At 35.3% G+C, this 20,103-nt stretch overlaps 1 non-coding gene across 1 annotated transcript; it reads right to left on the bottom strand.

The window, feature by feature from the left end:
- Positions 1–1,976: 1,976 nt before the first annotated feature.
- LOC112535400 lies at positions 1,977–2,083 on the bottom strand. The gene has a single exon (XR_003079551.2). It is a non-coding gene; the product is annotated as a small nucleolar RNA R71 (small nucleolar RNA).
- Between the last annotated feature and the right edge of the window lie 18,020 nt (positions 2,084–20,103).

Raw genomic sequence — 20,103 nt, 5'->3', positions numbered from 1 at the left:
ATTGAACAAAGACTAGCATTTCAAGGTTGAGCAGGGCCTGGACTCTAGCGGTGCTGAACCATTGACCTTTGATCCTCAAATATGGCCTTTTGGCACAGTTTCTGAGGCCACAACGGTCTCTAGTACGGCCCGTGGTGGCTCAGCACCGTCGAGGGCACAGTCAGGGAGCAAAGGATTATTTTTGAAACTCGGAGGTCTAGCACTGGACTTCGCCCGTGCTGACCAGCACGGGCTTGACCATGGCCATGCTAAGACATTTATATAGGCAAATTCAATTTCTTTTATGGGGTTCAGTTTTCTAACTTCAGATCTCACAAACGTGCGCGAGCCACCTCTTTCCAGACTTCAACGTTCGACTTTGTGGGACCATTTCGCATACTGAAGGATGAATTTCAGTGGTTCAAGCATCACATTTAAGATCAAGAGTGGATTTTGAGGCATTCAAGAGGCAATTTGAGGTTTATTATTCAAATTTGGAGATTTAGGATTGTTCATCTGATTTGAAAAAGAAGGGTGTATATGTTTCCAATTTTCTCTTCTGCATTTATTCTTTATTTTTTTATTCATTACCTGAGTAGCTAGAGCTGCTGAACCCATTAGAGTTCCTTTGTTTGTTGGATTGCACTTCATGTTTATGAGATTTTGATTATCAATGCTTGTATTCTTCTTGCTTTCAGTATTAATAAGATATCGCATTATTCATGAGACGTTGTGAATTGTGTTGTTCAAATTACTTTCTGCAATTGAGAAATTCATTTAGTAGTTAGAAATTTGAATAGCAAGAACTGGTTAATGATCACTTAGAGATAAGGATAATTAACTAGCCGGATTAAGAATTAACAACTCTTGATAGCAGTGGATTAATCTTAAAGCTAACCTAAAATCAATCGTTAGGAAGAGATTTTGTTGTTTAGGTTCTTAGGCTTAGGAATTCGGTGTTCTCGAGAGGGAACTCGAATTCAATTTAGAATCTACTCACGGGTAATCACAATTAGTAATCAATCTAATTTCTACCTTTGCTAAAATCCAACTAGCTTAGGTCCCTCTTGGGTTTGCTTTCTTTTCTTGATTGTTTCACAAAACCTTTGCAGATTGCTTGGCATTTAGCTAATCATTTAGCTTGCACCTAGTCATAGATTAGTAACTTCGTCACTATTATTTAAGGTTAGATAACATAAGATACTGGAGTAGTTCTAGGCTCACCCTTTCCCGAGAATACGACCTTGATACTCGCCATTAGTGCTAGTGTGCATCGATAGGTTCACTGCCTTAGATTGTAGCTGCATAAATAGCTCATCAAGTTTTGGCACTGTTGTTGGGAATTGCTTTGTGTGAACTAGAGTGAATTTGTGTTTGTGTTACTCTAGCCATTTTTGTTTTCTGTCTTTTGATTCTTTATTCTTCTACTCATTTATGTGTTTTTAGGTTGCTGCCTTTTAACTTCAGGTAGTTTATGACTAGGATCTCTAATCCTACCACTGTAGATCCTCTTGCTGAACTAGAGCGATCCTTTTGTCTTATGAGGAAGCGTATGCAAGAAGAAGAGGAAGCGCGAATAGAGATTGAAGCCCCTGCAAATAGACCAGTAGAGATGGGAGACAACAACAATAACTAGACTACGGATGAAAATAGGACAATATACGAGTTTGCTAGACCTTCTCTTGCAAGGACATAGATGAGTATAGTGTGACCACCTGCGACAGCCAATAACTTTGAGTTAAAGCCGAACGTGATACAAATGGTCTAGAATAGTGTGCAATCTGGGGGACTATCGAGCGAGGAACCAAAAGCTCATATAGCCAATTTCTTGGAGATATATGATACCTTCAAGATAAATGGAACGACTGATGATGCCATTTGATTGAGGTTGTTTCCTTTTTCTTTGAGGAACCGAGCAAAGAGATGGTTGCAGTCACTCTGGAGTTCTTTTGCTGAAAAAAAATTTATATAAGTACTTTCCTCCTGCTAAAACTGCTAAATTAAGAAATGACATATCTTTTTTTGTGCAGTTTGATGATGAGAGTATGTATGATGCCTGGGAGAGGTACAAGGACTTGCTTCGATGTTGCCCTCATCACGGATTACCAGTATAGATGCAGGTTCAGACTTTATATAGCGGTTTGAACCTCAGTACCAGGTAGATGGTAGATGCTGCAGCAGGTGGGGCCCTGAACAGTAAGACGCCGGAGATGGCCATGAACAACTACCAGCGGTAATCCTCTAGGAGTTGGCCAGTCAAGCAAGGAGTGGTTAACCAGTTATATTCTACAGCAGCCTTGGCAGCTCAGGTGGAGCTTTTGGCCAAGAAAATAGACCAACTCCAGATGTCGGTTCATGCAGCACAAATAAGCTGCGAGTCCTGTAGTGGCCCGCACTACTGTGCAAACTATAATGTTGGAAGTATGTTTGCTTCACCTTCCACTTCTTCTCCTTCTCCACCTTCTATTGTTTCCATTGACCTTGAACAGGTAGACTATATGGGTAATGCACCTAGACAGCATAACAATCCATACAGCAATACATACAACCTAGGTTGGCGCAATCATCCCAACTTCAGTTAGTGGAATAAAAACTCCTAGGGACCATCAGGTTTTTAGAGATTGCATCAGCAACAGCCCCAGCAGCAAGCTGGTCCATCCCAACTACCTCCACCTCAAGAGAAGAAGCCTAATCTCGAGGAGTTAGTGATGAAGTTTGTGTCCTGTACTGACAATAGGTTCCAATAGATGGATAGTGCACTTAGGAATCAACAGGCTTCCATTCAGAATTTGGAGAACCATATAGACTAGATTTCTAAGATGTTGGCTGAGAGGCAGCTAGGGACTCTGCCTAGCACTATAGAGTCCAACCCGAGGGAGCATGTGGACACAATCATGTTATGGTCAGGTAAGTATGTTCCTAGTCCTTCTTCTGTTTCTAACAATGATGCTGATGCTGATGCGCAGGTAGATTCAAGTAGGGAAGTTGAAGCTACCAAGGCGAAGGAACCAGAGAAGGAAGAGGCAAAGGAGATTCCACTGAGGGAATGCCAGCCCAAAATTTCGTACCCTGCTAGATTAAAGCAGGCGCAAGTAGAGCAGGAGTTTGGTAAATTTCTAGATATTTTTAAACAACTGTATATAAACTTACCTTTTGTTGGAGTTATTTTGCAGATGCCTATGTATGCAAAGTTCTTAAAGGAGACTCTTAGCAACAAAAGGAAGTTTGAGGACTTGGCATGCGTGATGCTAAATGTGGAATGTTCGACAATTTTCCAGAACAAGTTACCGAAAAAGCGACATGATCCAGAGAGTTTTACTATTCCTTATATTATAGGTAACTTATCTATTAATGATGCTTTAGCTGATTTAGGAGCTAACATTAATATAATGTCGTATAGCCTATTTGCAAAATTGGGGCTGGGAGAGACCAAACCCACTAGGATGAGTATACAATTAGCTGATAGATCTATTAAGTTCCTAGGGGTATTGTAGAGAATGTGCTAGTAAAAGTAAATAAATTTATATTTCTTGTTGATTTTATGATCTTGGATATGGATGATGAGAGTAGTGTACCCTTAATTCTAGGTAGACCTTTTCTTGCAACATCTAGGGCAATGATAGATGTTTATGATGGAAAGTTAAAACTTAGGGTAGGGGATGAGACTGTCACCTTTGACTTGCATAATTCCATAAGCAGTCTTTAGATCATAATAATATTGTCTATGCTATCAATGTATTTGACGATGCTATTGAGACATAGTTGCAGGAAGTATTAATTGAAGACCCTCTACAAGTCACTTTGTCAAGGGGAGATGAGCATGAGTTGTCAAATGAGGAAGTGTTGGAGCAGCTTGAGTTTCTATTAGCAAACAAGCCAAGCAACAATACTGATGAGTTTGCTGTGATTGACAAGATAGGTGTGCAGAAGTTAAGGCCATCACTTGAGGAACTGCTGGTTCTCAATTTGAAAGAGCTTTCACAACGTCTTGACTATGCGCATATGGATGAGGATAACAGGTTGCCTGTCATTCCAGCAGCAGACTTGACGCCCGAGGTGAGAGAAATGACATTGCCCTCTCGAAGGAAGTACCTAAAAGCAGTTGCTTGGAGGATTGCTGACATTCTAAGGATCCATAACTTGGCAGTTCAATCATAGCATATGTCAAACCCGCACAGGCAAGGAGTTATCACCGAGTCCAGCTAAATGACTCGAGAAACAAAAAGAAGCTCTTTTGGGAGGTACCCCAACTTTTATTTAGTTTTGGAATTTTTTTTTAGTTTTATTTTTCATATTTTATTTAATTTTTATTATCAATTTTTATTATTTCTTTATTTTTTATTTTCAGCTCCTATCAATGACCCACTGAATTTCCACTCCACCAGCCATCAGCGGATGATTAGGGCAATCCCCTTAGATCTTCTTTTTATTTTCTGCATTGATTTACTTTATTTTTCATACATGTCATGTACCTAGATATTATTGATTTTGCTTTCTTTATTTGTGTATCCTAATGTGGGGTACCCACTTCATTTTAAACTGAGAACAATATGTTCTTCAAGTGTGGGGTGGCTGTGGGTAAACCGTATCCATATGTTCTCTTCTCTTTCCTATGACTTTTGGATGTGTCTGAAATTGCTATCACCGGTATTGTATATTGTTAGGATCTTAGGACCTATGTTCTTCATGTCGCTTAAGCTTAGTTTGTTCTTTTGTAATTAATAATTTAACTCACATACTTGTAATTGATTATCCCTCTCGATTTTTATTCTTGTAAAGCAATTTCACTTTGTTCAATATGTCACTTTGGTCGGGTTAAACCGGTGCTGCTTGAGTTCTTTGCAAATTTCTAGCCTTTATCTTTGAACTTTAATTATGTCAATCTCTTATACCATTTATGTGATGATTCAATTGATAAGTTTGGGCACCAAATGTAAATTTTAGCCACTTCAAACATGAGTTTTTAAACTAAAATTTGAGCATCCATTGCAATTATGCTCATGATTTTTCTTGTTTGAGCATGCGTTGTACTTAATTTTATTTCTAGAACTTGCTTTGTAATGCTTGTTGAGGTTACATGAATTTTTGAATACCATTAAATGATTTGGGCAACTTAGGATTCACCACATTTGGCCAAAAGCCTATCCTCTGTTTCCATTAATCAGTCAGTTTTGAGCCTTAACCTTTTCTTCATAATTTACACCTATACACTACATTTATACTATTCTCTACATTTTTCCTTTCTTTTACCCTGTATGCTGAATAATTATGTGATATGCTTCTTCTTTTATGGAATTATAGTGCTTAATTTTATTATAAATTCACTTAGTTCTTTTAGTCATTCCTTGATACTCCCTTCAATCCAAATTGTATAACTATTCTCTTTGCTTGTGTCATTAACCATACAGCCCTTGTGTAAGCTGTTGTGGCATATAAAAAAAAGAGAAAAAAAGAAAATTTAAGTAAGTGTTTATTGTGCCTATTTCTTAGCTTTTTTATCCTTTGGATTCAATTCTTTGAGCATCCTCTATTTCAAATAAGGCTTAGTAAGTACTTTTGTTGATTTGACATTAAGTTCCTGGATCATTCATTCTAAATAATTACATGAACTTTCAGTATACTTTACACTTCTATCCAAATATTCTTACCTTTACCTTAGCCACATTTCAACCCTTGTAAAGACCTTTTGATTTTGGTATTCATTTATTCGCAGTAGCGAAGATGAGGTTTATGAGCAAGCTTATGGTAAACAGGTGATATGGAATCAGTCCAACAAGAGGTCCATCACACAGCTCAAGTGCAAGATAATGATGCTACGGTCCATGCCTTGCTAGTGCATGAAAATGCTAAGCAAAGATCAGAACATTTCATGGGATTCTCATCAAAACAAACCTTTATCACTTGCCTTAATTGGATGGTTGAATAAAAGCTTGAAAAGGGGAATATTTGCTGCTCATTATGTTCAGTTTTTGTTGTTCATAAAGGTGGACGTTTTTGGAGTTATTCCTTACTCTATTTGCTGCTCATTATGTTCAGTTTTTGCCGTTCATAAAGGTGGACGTTTTTGGAGTTATTCTTTGTTTAATTTGCTGTCAGAATTTCAGTTTTAAGTGTGTAATAAAACCTTTGTAATCAGCCTTTAATAGCTGTTACAAAGATTTTCTTTATTTAGCACTTTTATTTGCTGTTTAATTAGGGATGTTACAAGGGAATGTGAATCCTTGTAGCTGGTCAGTTTTTAGGAGGAAGTTGAAGAGTTTATCTATGTCATGTAACTCTTCTAGTGGTTGAGTATAAATAGAACTCATGGCCAAGTGTTATAGGCATTGAGAGTTGAAAACAAATCTGATTTCTTTGTGAAATTATTCTAAGTGTTTTACTTTGTGTTTACACGCCCTTTTGCTCTTACTACTTAGTGTTTGAGAGTAGAAGTTTGAGAGTGCTTTACTTAGTGATTACAAAGGTTTTATTACACACTTAAAGCAAATAGAGTAAGGAATAACTTCAAAAACGTCCACCTTTATGAACAACAAAAACTGAACATAATGAGCAGCAAATATTCCCCTTTTCAAGCTTTTATTCAACCATCCAATTAAGGCAAGTGATAAAGGTTTGTTTTGATGAGAATCCCATGAAATGTTCTGATCTTTGCTTAGCATTTTCATGCACTAGCAAGGCATGGACCGTAGCATCATTATCTTGCACTTGAGCTGTGTGATGGACCTCTTGTTGGACTGATTCCATATCAACAGGTTTTGTGCAGCTGCATTGAGAGAATATTTTTGTTTACCTGTAAATATTGTGAGTGATTTTAGAGATTCCTGTGAGGCAATGGTTCCTAGTCTTTAATGCTGAGTTGTTATATAAGTTGTACTTCGAGATAGTATTATTATAGTTCTTCTTTGAAGATGTATGATTTATTTAGCTACTTGAGTTTCATTCTTTATATATTGAATAAGGTTAAGTTGTGAACCTTAGCATGGATTTTGAGCAGTGATTGTTGCTTGTATATGTATTGAGTTATTGGTTGCTTGAGGACAAGCAAAAGCTTGAGTATGGGGTGATTTGATATGCATTGTGTTACACATGTTTATATGCCAAATTACTTGTATGTTTGTGCATATTTATCTTGTTTTATGCCAAAACCACCTGTGTTTCGGTTCTTTTCATATTTCAAGTGATCATTGATGGACATTATCAGTATTTGAGGGCGATATGTGCGAATGTGGACCGGAATCCATAAAAATTGAACAAAGGCTAGCATTTCAAGGTTGAGCATGGCTTGTACTCTGGCCGTGCTGAACCATTGACCTTTGTTCCTCAAATATGGCCTTTCGGCACAGTTTTCGAGGCCATCACGTCCTCCAGCACGGCCCGTGGTGGCTCAGCACCGGCGAGGGCACGATCATGGAGCAAAGGATTAATTTTGGAACTCGGAGGTCCAACATGACCTGGACTCCGCCCGTGCTGACCAGCACAGGCTTGACCACGGCCGAGCAGAGACATTTACATAGGCAATTTCGATTTCTTTTGTGGGGTTCAGTTTTCTGACCTTAGATCTCATATACGCACGCGAGCCACCTCTTTCCAGACTTCGACGTTCGACTTTGGAAGACCATTTCGCATATTGAAGGATGGATTTCAGTGGTTCAAGCATCATATTGAAGATCAAGAGTGGATTTTGAGGCATTCAAGAGGCAATTCGAGGTTCATTATTCAGATTTGGAGATTTAGGATTGTTCGTCTGATTTGAAGAAGAAGGGTGTATATGTTTCTAATTTTCTCTTCTGCAATTGTTCTTTATTTTTTTTATTCATTAGCATGAGTAGCTAGAGCTGCTAAACCCATTGGGGTTCATTTATTTGTTGGATTGCACTTTATGTTTATGAGATTTTGATTATCAATGCTTGTATTCTTCTTGCTTTCAGTATTAATAAGATATCTCATTATTAATGAGACGTTGTGAATTGTGTTGTTTAAATTGCTTTCTGTAATTGAGAAACTCATTTAGTAGTTGGAATTTGAATAGCAAGAACTGGTTAATGATCACTTAGAGATAAATGTAATTGACTAGCTGGATTAAGAATTAACAACTCTTAATAGTAGTGGATTAATCTTAAGGTTAACCTAAAATCAATCGTTAGGAAGAGATTCCATCATTTAGGTTCTTAGGCTTAGGAATTTGGTGTTCTCGAGAGAGAACTCGAATTCAATTTAGAATATGCTCACGGGTAATCACAATTAGTAATCAATCTAATTTCTACCTTTGCTAAAATCCAACTAGCTTAGGTCCCTCTTAGGTTTGCTTTCTTTCCTTGATTATTTCACTAAGACTTTTGCAGATTGCTTGGCATTTAGCTAATCATTTAGCTTGCACCTAGTCATAGATTGGTAACTTCGTCACTATTATTTAAGGTTAGATAATATAAGACTCTGGAGTAGTTCTAGGCTCATCCTTTTCCGAAAATACGACCTTGATACTCGCCATTAGTGCTAGTCTACATCGATAGGTTCACTGCCTTAGATTGTAGATGTATAAATAGCTCATCAATTTCATATTCACTTACTCAACTGGGTTAATAATTCTCAAAGTTATAAGTCAGTAGTATTTAAATCCAACTCCAAGCAACCACAAAAATAAATCCCAAGTCCCACCTAAAAGACATTAGAATATAAGCGTCTGAGTAGTCTATATTGAAAGACAGACTAATCCAAAGCGAGCTCTTAGCTTTGTAAGATCCCAATGTTCCTGCTAAAAGAAAAATTAATAACATTACATAGTACATCAATTTGAGAAGTTTAAACCCCATTGGACATTGTTTTCTTTAATCTCACCTCTTTATCACTATCCCTACTTCTCTATCTTCTCCAAGGACAAACATATAAGTTGATATCCTTATTAAACAGATTCTGGTACAACCATGTTAGTAATTATTGTAGATCATATCGACATCAAGTATGTTGGCAAAAATATTTTTTTATTAATGAAATCACAAAACAAGTCTAAATAATTAAAGTTAATTGTGACCATTGATTCTAGTACAACCATGTTAGTAATTATTATTGATCATGGACATCAAGCATGCTGGTAAAAATATTTTTTATTAATGAAATCACAGAACAAGTCTAAATTATTAAAGTTAATTGTGACCATTGACCATATATCTAAAATGGTTTTTTAGCATCCATCAGGGACATAATAAATGTGATGATAAAAATCACCTAAGGCCAAAAATAATCATGATGCAAGTGCTACATTCTCTTGTGTCTACTTTAAAAGTATAAGGTACAATAAGGAATTTGTAGAAAACCTTAAGCAGCAGCTTCCAGCAACTCCTTCTCTGCTTGTCCTTAATCCTTCTTTCAAGTTTTGGCCTAAAAGGATTTTCTTTGCATTTGATTTTCTCTTTTGAGAAATAATTTTATAATTGCTAATTGGTAATATGAGTAACATAACACATAAGTTATATATTTGAACCTAATTCTTAAATTTTTAAGTTAATAAATTTTATTATAAATTAGTTTCAGAAAATAATGTACATTGTAAAAAGTCCCTTAATTTCTCTATTATTAAATCACATTGTTCATTAATGTGAGTTGCCAAGCTAGTTGTTTATCTTTTCATATTTACTTTACTTTCACATGATTATTAATAAGTTAAGGTAAAGAAAGCAATAAGTACTTTCTTTGTTTAAGTCTGCTTTCTTTCTTTTTTTCTTGGCTGCTGTTTTATTACCATCTTTTCAAATTCTAATAAATTATTAAATGAAGGTGAACATCAACCAGTATTAAATAAAAAATATATATAACCTTATTCAATCACAAAATCAATAAATATTCACCATCATTAAAACAAAATTAGTAACAAAATCAATAACATTAGCCATAAAAATACAATCCTTTCTGTGAATTTGTTATTTTGGCCAAATCTTTTAAAATTTTCAGTTTATCCACAAATTGGCCTAATGAGTGCACTTTTGGCTAAATTAAGATTTCGGTCAAAATTAGATGACATGGAAAATGATGTGTAAGACATAATATGTTAGTAGATTAAAGTGTAGGGTTCAATTCCACTTCAGCTACATCGACTAACTTACCCAAGTTAACTAACCACACCTAATCCACTTCTTTTTTACTTTAACTAGAACCCTAATTCTATCTTTGCCTACTATAAATCTCTCTTTTCTATATATCTTTCTTTCTTTGGTCGACAGAGTAGTAAAAATCTCCATATGGATTCCTCAGTTAAAACATCTGTGAATTCAATAATAAGAAGAGCCATATGTTGCCCAAAGCATAATTTCACTTACGTTTCTACACATCAACAACAAGAAAAACCCAAATATAAGGTTTCTTCATTGTCCTTTCTAGAAGAAGCAAAATTGCAACATATTTCAATGGTTTGATCCAGAGAGCTCGATTAAGGATAAAAAAGTGTTTGGGATGCTATATATTGAGCTTGATACAAAAGTAGAGATGTTAATAAGAAAAAAAAGCCGAGCAAAAAGTAATGAAAGCGAAAATAATGAAATTTGAAGATAAGATTGCTAGAAAAGAATTAGAACATTAAAGGAGAAAAGGTCATTGATAATTAAAGAAAATAAAAAGCTGCATCTAGAAATTGGAAAAAGAGATTCAAAGGTCATGAACTTTATGATAATAGTTGTAGTATTAGTTTTAGAGTTTCTTTTCATTATTTTGGTATAAGAAGTGAAAATTAGCTAAAATTCGTCTATACACCTGAATTCTTGAAATTGCAAATTATCTGTGTTGTGTGAATGAATTGAAAATTCTACACATTGTTTGCTTTTCTTGCCTTAGTCTGGAATTGCATTACCATATGTGTACACTTTATATAGAGAAAAATTACTGAAGGTAGAAAAGGTTGCTTATAAATATAAGCTAAACTTCATACAACCATTATATTTTTCAAGTATCTTCTTAAGCAATTGGTAGCCAAGAAGTATTTACTTAGGCAAATGTATATCATAAAACACTAAGTAAAAATACAACTGGACTTAAGGCAAATTTATGCTATAAAATATATTAAGAATCAGCTTACTTAAGATAATGTTCAGCCACACAAAAGATCCTAAGAACTAAACTAATTAACAATGTCTTTAGTAACTAAAAGAGCCATTTAGGTCTTCTTGCTTTTTCCTTTTGACTTGACAGGGTTCTTCACTTGCTTTAGTATTGTTGATTGTGTGACAATTGACTATAAACAACTGATGTCTGTGAACTCTAGGTATTTGGTGGTTGAGTTGCATAAGAGTTCTGCTATGTTGCATCTAGGTAGTTGAGGCAGTGGACCTTGTTGCTACAATTGTTGCCTTAGTTCCACTAACATATGTAGCCTTCTTGTCACTTGACATCTAAATAATAGAAAACTACAATAATTACACTTATATACAACTTGCATTAAACCAAGAAACACACAAATAATAAAGTATAACACATTATACCAACCCTTGCATATATATTCCTAGTGTCTACAAATATCCTAATTCTATAACCCTGATTTGCCTAAGAAATGGGAGAAACCACAATAATTTCAGTAACTACACAAAGTTACAAAAATTACAATTAATAAAATCATCCCGCATGTATTGTCATTACCATGCTCTTCTCTTATGCAATTTTTTCTTGGATATGTTACTGGTTACAGCCTTTGCTTGTGTAAAACTTAATATTCCAACAATTGTGTTATATAGAAATTTGGAAACTAGAGTAACATAAAGCCCGATGATGAGAAGCTTTAGTTATCAAGAAATTCGAAAAGAACCATAGTTCCAAAATACCTAGGGAGATTGCCCTAGAGCGAAAAAGGAAAAGGAAAATACTAAAAGATATCACTCTCGAGCTAGACTTTGCGTGGGTTCGAGTTGACCCCATGTGTGTTTAATCTGAACTATTATAAATGGACCTGGACACTGTGTGGCATGGTTGACAGCCTCGCGCATGTCCTAGTTGAGATTGCGCACCTTTAGATTGAGCCCGGGCAACTTCATTGAGCACTCATGCTAAGAGAGGCATTAACCTAAAGGAGCGGCCCCTGCACCTATGCTCGCGTTCGTTCACTCTAAGCTCATGCATGTCTAAGCTGAATTGGTGTGAAGACCCCTCTGACCTCATGTGAGCTCAGTCTAGACAGATAACAGGCCAAAGGTGATGTGACGATCGTTTATTGGTTGAGATGTTGGGTAGGGTTTTCCCGCTAATGGGGCAGAGGCACATGTCCAAAACTCTCCTAACTAAGTCAAAGGTTGGCAACTTATTTGCTGGGTGGAGAAATTAAATATTGCAAGTTAAGAAAATGAGGAACTTTTTGAGAAAAGAAAAAAAAAACTTTTAGGGGGGCAATTAATCTAGTCCTTTTGAAGAAAATCACGCTTCTTCTTGTTTCCCTATTCATAAAAATCTTTGATCCATCCTTAATTTCAAATCACCAAGGTAGCCACTTAAGGGTCCAAATCTACTCTTGATTTTGTCTTCTTGCATTTTTTTATTTTCTATCGCATTACCCCATTATTCATTTTCTGTTCATTCCCATTTATTTTCTTGTTTTTATTTTATTTACTGTGGTATTAGTCTTTTTTAAAATTTTTCTAGCTATTATGAATGTTCTGAATATCCATTGGGTTGGTTGGACTCGCGCGAGTTGACCCTATACTCGCGCAAGGTCAGCCTCTTTCCTGCTAATTTCTATCATTTTAAGAATTATGTTTTGCATTGTACATTAAAATGGTGTCGGTTAAGATCATTAGGACTTGAGCCACTAAGCCGCATGAGGCTAGGGAGCCCGAGGTCTCCTCCCAACATTATTTTACTCAAAGTGTTGAGTTTGGAGAATTCTAGGCGTTGAGACCCTAAGCCAGCGCGAGGTCACCCTCTCTGCATGCAAGTCTAGGTGCCATATAAAATCAAATAGTGATGTTTCAAGCAACACGGCATCACATAGCGTTTGTAGCCTATGTTGGAGCTAAGTTCGTGCGAGCTTACCTTTGTGCCCGTGCGACCTCATTTTTTCTCCTTTAACAACTAGGGGTTAGCGTCCAAATAATGCCATGACCCCTCTATATCCTGAGAGGACTAACCTTGCGCCAATTCGCTCTATACTCTAGTGAGGTTAGCCTTTGTGATGATAAAAAGAAAGTTATTTCGCTTTGTTTATTTCTTTTACATTATCTCGCTTAATCCTTAATTATGTTTATGTCCTATCTTAACCTTTCTATGTTTAATTCATTGCATTTATATTATTATTATTTGATTCATTATGTTCGCATTTATGATGATTCTAAGTGGCTAAACCCATATAAAACCAAATAGTGATGTTTCAAGCAAAACGGCATCACATAGCGTTTGTAGCCTATGTTGGAGCTAAGTTCGTGTGAGCTTACCTTTGTGCCCGTGCGAGCTCATTTTTTCTCCTTTAACAACTAGGGGTTAGCGTCCAAATAATGCCATGACCCTTCTATATCCTGAGAGGACTAACCTTGCACCAATTCGCTCTATACTCTAGTGAGGTTAGCCTTTGTGATGATAAAAAGAAAGTTATTTCGCTTTGTTTATTTCTTTTACATTATCTCGCTTAATCTTTAATTATGTTTATGTCCTATCTTAACCTTTCTATGTTTAATTCATTGCATTTATATTATTATTATTTGATTCATTATGTTCGCATTTATGATGATTCTAAGTGGCTAAACCGAGGTGCATAATAGGTAGTTCTCGGAGATCCACCCTACGAGGAGGATTAATTTGATTTTATTTGGTCTTATTTCATTATCACTTATTAATTTGTGTCAAGGCCGTTAGGGACATTTTCATGCGTAGCTTCCCCTTGATTGATCCTTGCTTTCTAAAATCATTCTAGTTCTATTATCCTCTCTCCTTCTATGGATGTTTAATTATGGCTTAGGACATCACCTCCACATACTAAAAATGGATAAAATTGGACTTAGCACTTATTTTGATCACCTCACATGTAAAAATAATATAATTGGATACTTACCAAAGTAAGCTCTCGTGCCTCATATGTACTCACCTCAAATGCTAAAGGTAAAATAAATTTGACACTTAGATTTAGGATAAATAAGAAAAGGACAAAGTAATGTGAACACCTATGGTATGCTAAGATAAAACCTAAGGCACCAAAGTGCCTCCCGCTTTGGACTCATCAAGGTACCAAAGTACTTTCCCTCTTAGGATAGTCTTATGATTTCTCACCTCACATGCTAAAGAAGATAAAAAAGAATATTGATGTGTAAAATGAATACAGGGTGAAATATGCTAAGACAATGTTATTAGGATAGGCAATGGCTCATCTGCTTTACTGGAGGCTAGGCTTCACCACCTAGATGGATAGGAGTGCTTTCATAAATCTTCTATATCCATATCTAATTTTTTGAACTTAAACCTTTGATTTTTGATGTAGATGATTCTATGCATATTTATTGACTGTTTATCGACCGTTTATTTGTGTATTTGAGTCATATTTATTCTTGTTTGATCGCACTTTGGTATGTTTTTTAGTTTTTCAGGTTTTTGGACTCCTTGATGGGAAATTGATTGATTTCCGGGCAGAAACCAAGTTATATGGATGATTTACGCATATTAAATGTTTATCGGATTCGATTCCTTGTTGGCGCGCAATTCGAGGCTTTTGCAGAGGTAGTTGCACGGCCTCCCTTGCTCGTTGCACGAGCCGTGGCATGGGCTAGGGCACTTCTGCCTATAAGTAGGCGCACGCAAAATGAGACAGGATTCCACTTCTGATTTCTAGACTTCTCTACGCACGCGACCCCTCATTTCTACACCTCTGTTCTTGGCATTTTAGGAGACCAACGTCATTTCAAAGGATTGATTTGGGGAGATTCAAGCAAAGATTGAAGGTTCTAGACGATTGATCAAGACATCCGAGATCCATACTTGAGGCTGGTTTTAGAGTTGGTGCTTGTGACATTTCCACTCCAATTCAAGAGAAGAGGGGTTACTTGTTCCAATTCCTTTTCTATTGTTTATTTCCTTTTATATTTGTTTCTTTCATTATGAGTAGCTAGGGCTGCTGAACCCATTGGGGTTCACCTTTGTTGATGGATTGTGCTTAGTTATTAGATTTTTAATTGCCATTTTTATTATCTTCTTGCTGTTTAGTAATAAAGTTTGATTCAGTTAATTTGAGACGTTGAATTAATTGTCTTTTAGGTTGTTTCTTGACATTGAGAAATGCTTGTTACAACTGGAATTTGAATAGTAAGAACTGGTAGTTAACACTTAGAGATAAGGTTAATTTACTCGCCGGATTAAGAATTAACAACTTTTAATAGTTCTAAATCACGCTTAATGCTAATCTGTAATAATCTAATAGGAAGAGATTCCATTAGGTTAGTGTAGGTTTAGGAACTCGGTGAGCTCGAGAGAGGAACCGAGTTCGATTCAAGATTTAGGCACGGGTAAGCAAGATTGGTAATTTATAAAATCAACCTTAGAATTCCATCAATTAGGTCCCCTTTGGGTTTGTTTCTCTTGTTGGCGTTATCTTTCAATTGTTAGTAGTTGTTCATTCATTTATTTGCATTCATAGTCATTAGTTAATTAACTTAGACTTCTCACACCTTATTTCAGACTAGATAACATAGCGAATAGTAGTAACTTCAGGTTCACCCGATCTCCAGGGATACGACCTTGATACTCACTAGTGCTAGGCCGCATCGATAGGTTCACTACCTTAGGTGTAGGTTGCATCAATAGCCCATCAATTTTACGGATGGGGAAACTTAGGCTCTCCACGAGGGGTACAAAGCTGTCATCCTTACTCCCGAAACTATCCCGATCTCATATGGTGATGACTCCTTCTCCAATTGGTCTTAAGACCATTTGTAATCCCTGAAGGCCCTAAACCGAACAACCCATTTTGAAACGAGCCTAGTATGGAGAGCAGACCCCGGACCAGTAGTGGATCTCGGTCGCTCATAGGTTAGTAGGCCAGTACCTGTTGATCTAGTACTTGGTGGCTGATTTAATGTTGGTTCAGCACCTGCTAATGAATTCCTTGTGGACCTTCTTACTCTATTGCTACTTGTAGCAGTTCCATTAACAAAATTCTTCCTATGCCTCTCTTTTCTCATCTGTATTTTAGAAAAAGTAAATGAATTATAAATATTCTTAAAATGAAGTGTATTGAATTCTCACAACTAATAGATGAATTACTTGTACCTTTGTAGGTCTTTTTGCTGCTAGATGATCAATCCTTAGGCATCCTCTTTTATTGTGGCCAATTTTATTACAGTGTTGACAAGTCATATGAATTCCAAATCTTCTAGCTACACTAGATTGTCTAGGTTCCTCATCAACTGTTTTTTTTCTATTCTTTTTTGGCCTGCCTCGCATATTCTGTATGGTGGGGGCAAAAGTGGTGGTGCAGATACCTTAGGCTACATTTTAGGTCCATTTAGACGCTCTAAAGTACGTTTGTAGACCTCAAAGTATCTACTCTTATTATAACACTCATCAACATAATCTTCCACCCTTAGCTTTTGAAATTGATTGTTGCACATGAATAGCAGCATAGGATTCCACTCAATTCCCATGCTCTACAAGTGCAACTATTGCCGCTTAGACTCACCACAAATTAATCATCTCTCACTATCACTTGAAACTTGCTGGCCCTAGTAGGTTTGACATACAAAATCTAGTTCCCAATTTCTTTTTCTCTAGTTTATGTCTTATACTTGGACATATGACATCCTCACATTTTTACATGAGCTCATTTTTCTGGTAGATCCTCTCCATCAAATAAGTTCTGATTTCTTTAAGCATTTTGATTACAGGCATAGTCCTTGCCTTATAGATGTAACCATTGAAATTTTCTGCCAGGTTTGGTGTGATGACATCACATTTAGGAAGGTGCTTATGAAAGTCTTGCAGAAATGAGTTGGACCTTGTTTCATAAAGTCATCATGAGTAGCTTCATTGACTTCTTTTAAATCCTTCAAATGCTTATTAAACTCAGAGTTGAATTTGCTGCCTTCCAAAATAATGCTTTGTACTCTTGGCCATTATTTTTTTTGTCCAATATGCATGCACATGTTTTGCATAATTTATATGCTCTAAATGTAGTGTAAGTTCATATATGGATTCGGCTAGTCCCTATATAACACATAATCACAATAAGTACAATAAATATAGACAAAATAAAGAACAAACTATATTACTTTAGGATAATTATCTTTTTCTTGGCATTGACCAAGGTTAAACCAAGCCCTATTCTTACGTTGATGTATTTAAACAGCTTGTCTAAGAACCTCCTCCAAGTATGCTCGTTTTCACCTTTTACAACAGCCCAAGAGATGGGATATATCTGGTTATTTTCATCTCTTGCTACTACACTTAATACTGCCCCTCTAAGTAAAGTCTTTAAAAAGCACCCATCCAAGCATAAGACAGGCTTGCATCCTTCTAAATCACCCCTTTCTCAAGCTTGAGAATCCAATATAAAGTATCTTAAAAATAGGCATTCCATCAAGCCCAAGCTCACTAATATCAAACTTAAATGTTCCTTCCCTATCTATCCTCTATAATTCCGCTTTGTAATTATGCAACCTTACATAATATGCCTCTAAAACTCCCCTCAAATACTAAATGTTTATGCCTACCCCTGTAACACACCTAATTAGTACATCTTATGCCATATTTCTCTTTCATTTCAGCTTGCATGTCATCTATCCCATATGTAGGCTTCCTCTTAGAAATTCATTTACCAACCAAAAAGAATTGGCTTGCTTATTAGTATATTTTCTATAACAAGTATTCTCATATACTATTTTCCTAATAGTAAATGTATTCTCCAACTACTTCTTCACAACATACAACCTCCATTTGCAGCCACCAGGACATGTAGCTTCCATTTTTTTTTACTTGATCTTGGCCATCTCAAATTATACCCACCACATATTCCCCATCTATGCATAGCTTCTTTTGGCTGGGTAGCATTATAGAAAACCAGTTCAGGAACAAACTCTAGTTTATTATGATCATACTTTTGATTGTAGACTACATGCTTCTTCCTTTTCCTATTAGGATTGATCTCCAAATCACCCTCCTCATTGCTATAGGAAGTATCATACTCTTCTTCACCTGAATCCTCAAAATCATTAATAATTTCTCCATCATCTTGGCATGGTTGGTCATTTCTAGCATGTTGGATACCTTCACTACAAACAATACCAATGTTAACTTCAGTGTTAATCATGTCATCCAATCCTAAGCTATTACCATGATCTATAATGGTTGTTCTAAATATTCTCTTATTTTTTTAGCTAGAATATACTCTTCATTATCTATGTTAAACCCATTTTCATCACTGTCCCACTCTCACTATCCACTTCCTCCTCTTTATTGTTTAGATCAAAATCATCATCAGTTTGGCTATCATTATTGACTTCCCAAGGTGCATCAACAATGGGCACTTCAACTTACTCATCCATCAAACTTATTTCATTAGCTTCAAAGAACAGTTTGGCATAACTAAAGTCAACAGCCTCTTCCCACATCTTATTAAGTTTTTCTTCATTAGTAACCTTTGTATAATACTCCAATGTTTTACCATATCTAGGTTCATAATATCCATCTTAATAACCAGTGCATAACCTAGATCTCTAACCCGAGCTTTCACATCAACCATACTCATATTTACATGGTTTAACCATCCATTAGGTATCCTCTGATCTCCAGAATATGATTTGTGAATGCTGTTATGTAAATATCAGAGAAGACATTTTTCTTGTATGTTTTTGTCATCCGTAGCTTAAACAAATAATTAACTTACAACTTTAAATTACTTATGCAATTTCAAGAAAGTTTCATCCACCATCATAATTGCTTTATAGTATTTCCATTCTTTAATTATTACATCAAGTGCCATAAATACATAGAGGAATGAGTTGTCATCTTTAGTTTGAAAGTTTATAACTAATTCGGGAGTTGTAGTCATGAACATAATTCCTATCATTGTATAAGAATCATCTAATTTACCTCTAATATACCATAATCTTCTTTTATGTCTCTCACTATGTATGTCGATGTATATATTGTTTTATATTCAAATACTTTGACTTTATACATTCTCTAACTATATTTTTTGTGCTTGATAACTTAATATGATTTCTAAATGACAAGTATGGGTATTGTTGTACTTTCGAATAATAAATAAGTTTGTATTGTCATATTCTGATGACCTCAAGTTTCACTGCAGTTCTCATTCCAAACAAGTAACAAAATATGACTTTTTGCATGATTTTTTTTACCTCATACTAAAAATTATTACTTATTGTATAAAAACTTTAGTATTGTTTTCAAGTTTTTTTTTGTCTTTGTATATTTGCCCAATTTCAATTTTTGTATGTCTTGTATTATTGATGATTGTCGATTCCACATTCTATTCTTTTAGTGATTTCTTGAACAATGGTCTTTGCATATTTGCGTACTAAATGATATCTAAGATGGTATTTATTTGATCCACATTTATCGAAAGTTGTTCGAATACTGTTCTTGATATTGCTAAAGTTGTTTCTGGTCTTACTATTTCAAAACTTGTTACCTTTGAGTTTGATGTAAAAAATATGTGTTTACATTTTCTTATTCATAATAGTAATGCACAAAAGGTACTTTGTATAATATAATTCTTTCTTTTTTAACTTCAAATAAAATAAAAGATTAGTATCATCTTCTATTTTTAATGGTGGATAACTATTTTTCATCTGATATTTTATATAGAAGGTTTATTCTTCTATCTTGATTTTTATCTTTTTGATACTATTTCTAATAGATTTTTTTAAAATTGCAATCCTTTGAAATTAGTATACTAATTACTTTAAAATTGATAGAATTTATGTCTTCATTCCAATGTCTTTTGTGATGAATGAGAACTCGTATTGTATAGAAATATGATCTCAAAATTCAGATATATATTATCATTTTAAATTACATACTAATATACTCAACATATATTGTTTATAGTCATTTTAAAAATCGAAATATACAGTCTTTGCATATTTCAATTTTTTTTTTATTTTCATACATCAACTCAATATTTGATAATATATGCCAATATTAATAATAAAA

This window comes from Ricinus communis, chromosome 10 (assembly GCF_019578655.1).
Source record: "Ricinus communis isolate WT05 ecotype wild-type chromosome 10, ASM1957865v1, whole genome shotgun sequence".
Classification (NCBI taxonomy): domain Eukaryota; kingdom Viridiplantae; phylum Streptophyta; class Magnoliopsida; order Malpighiales; family Euphorbiaceae; genus Ricinus; species Ricinus communis.
Note: the sequence above shows the minus strand (reverse complement) of the source record. Positions and strands in the feature narration are given on the sequence as shown.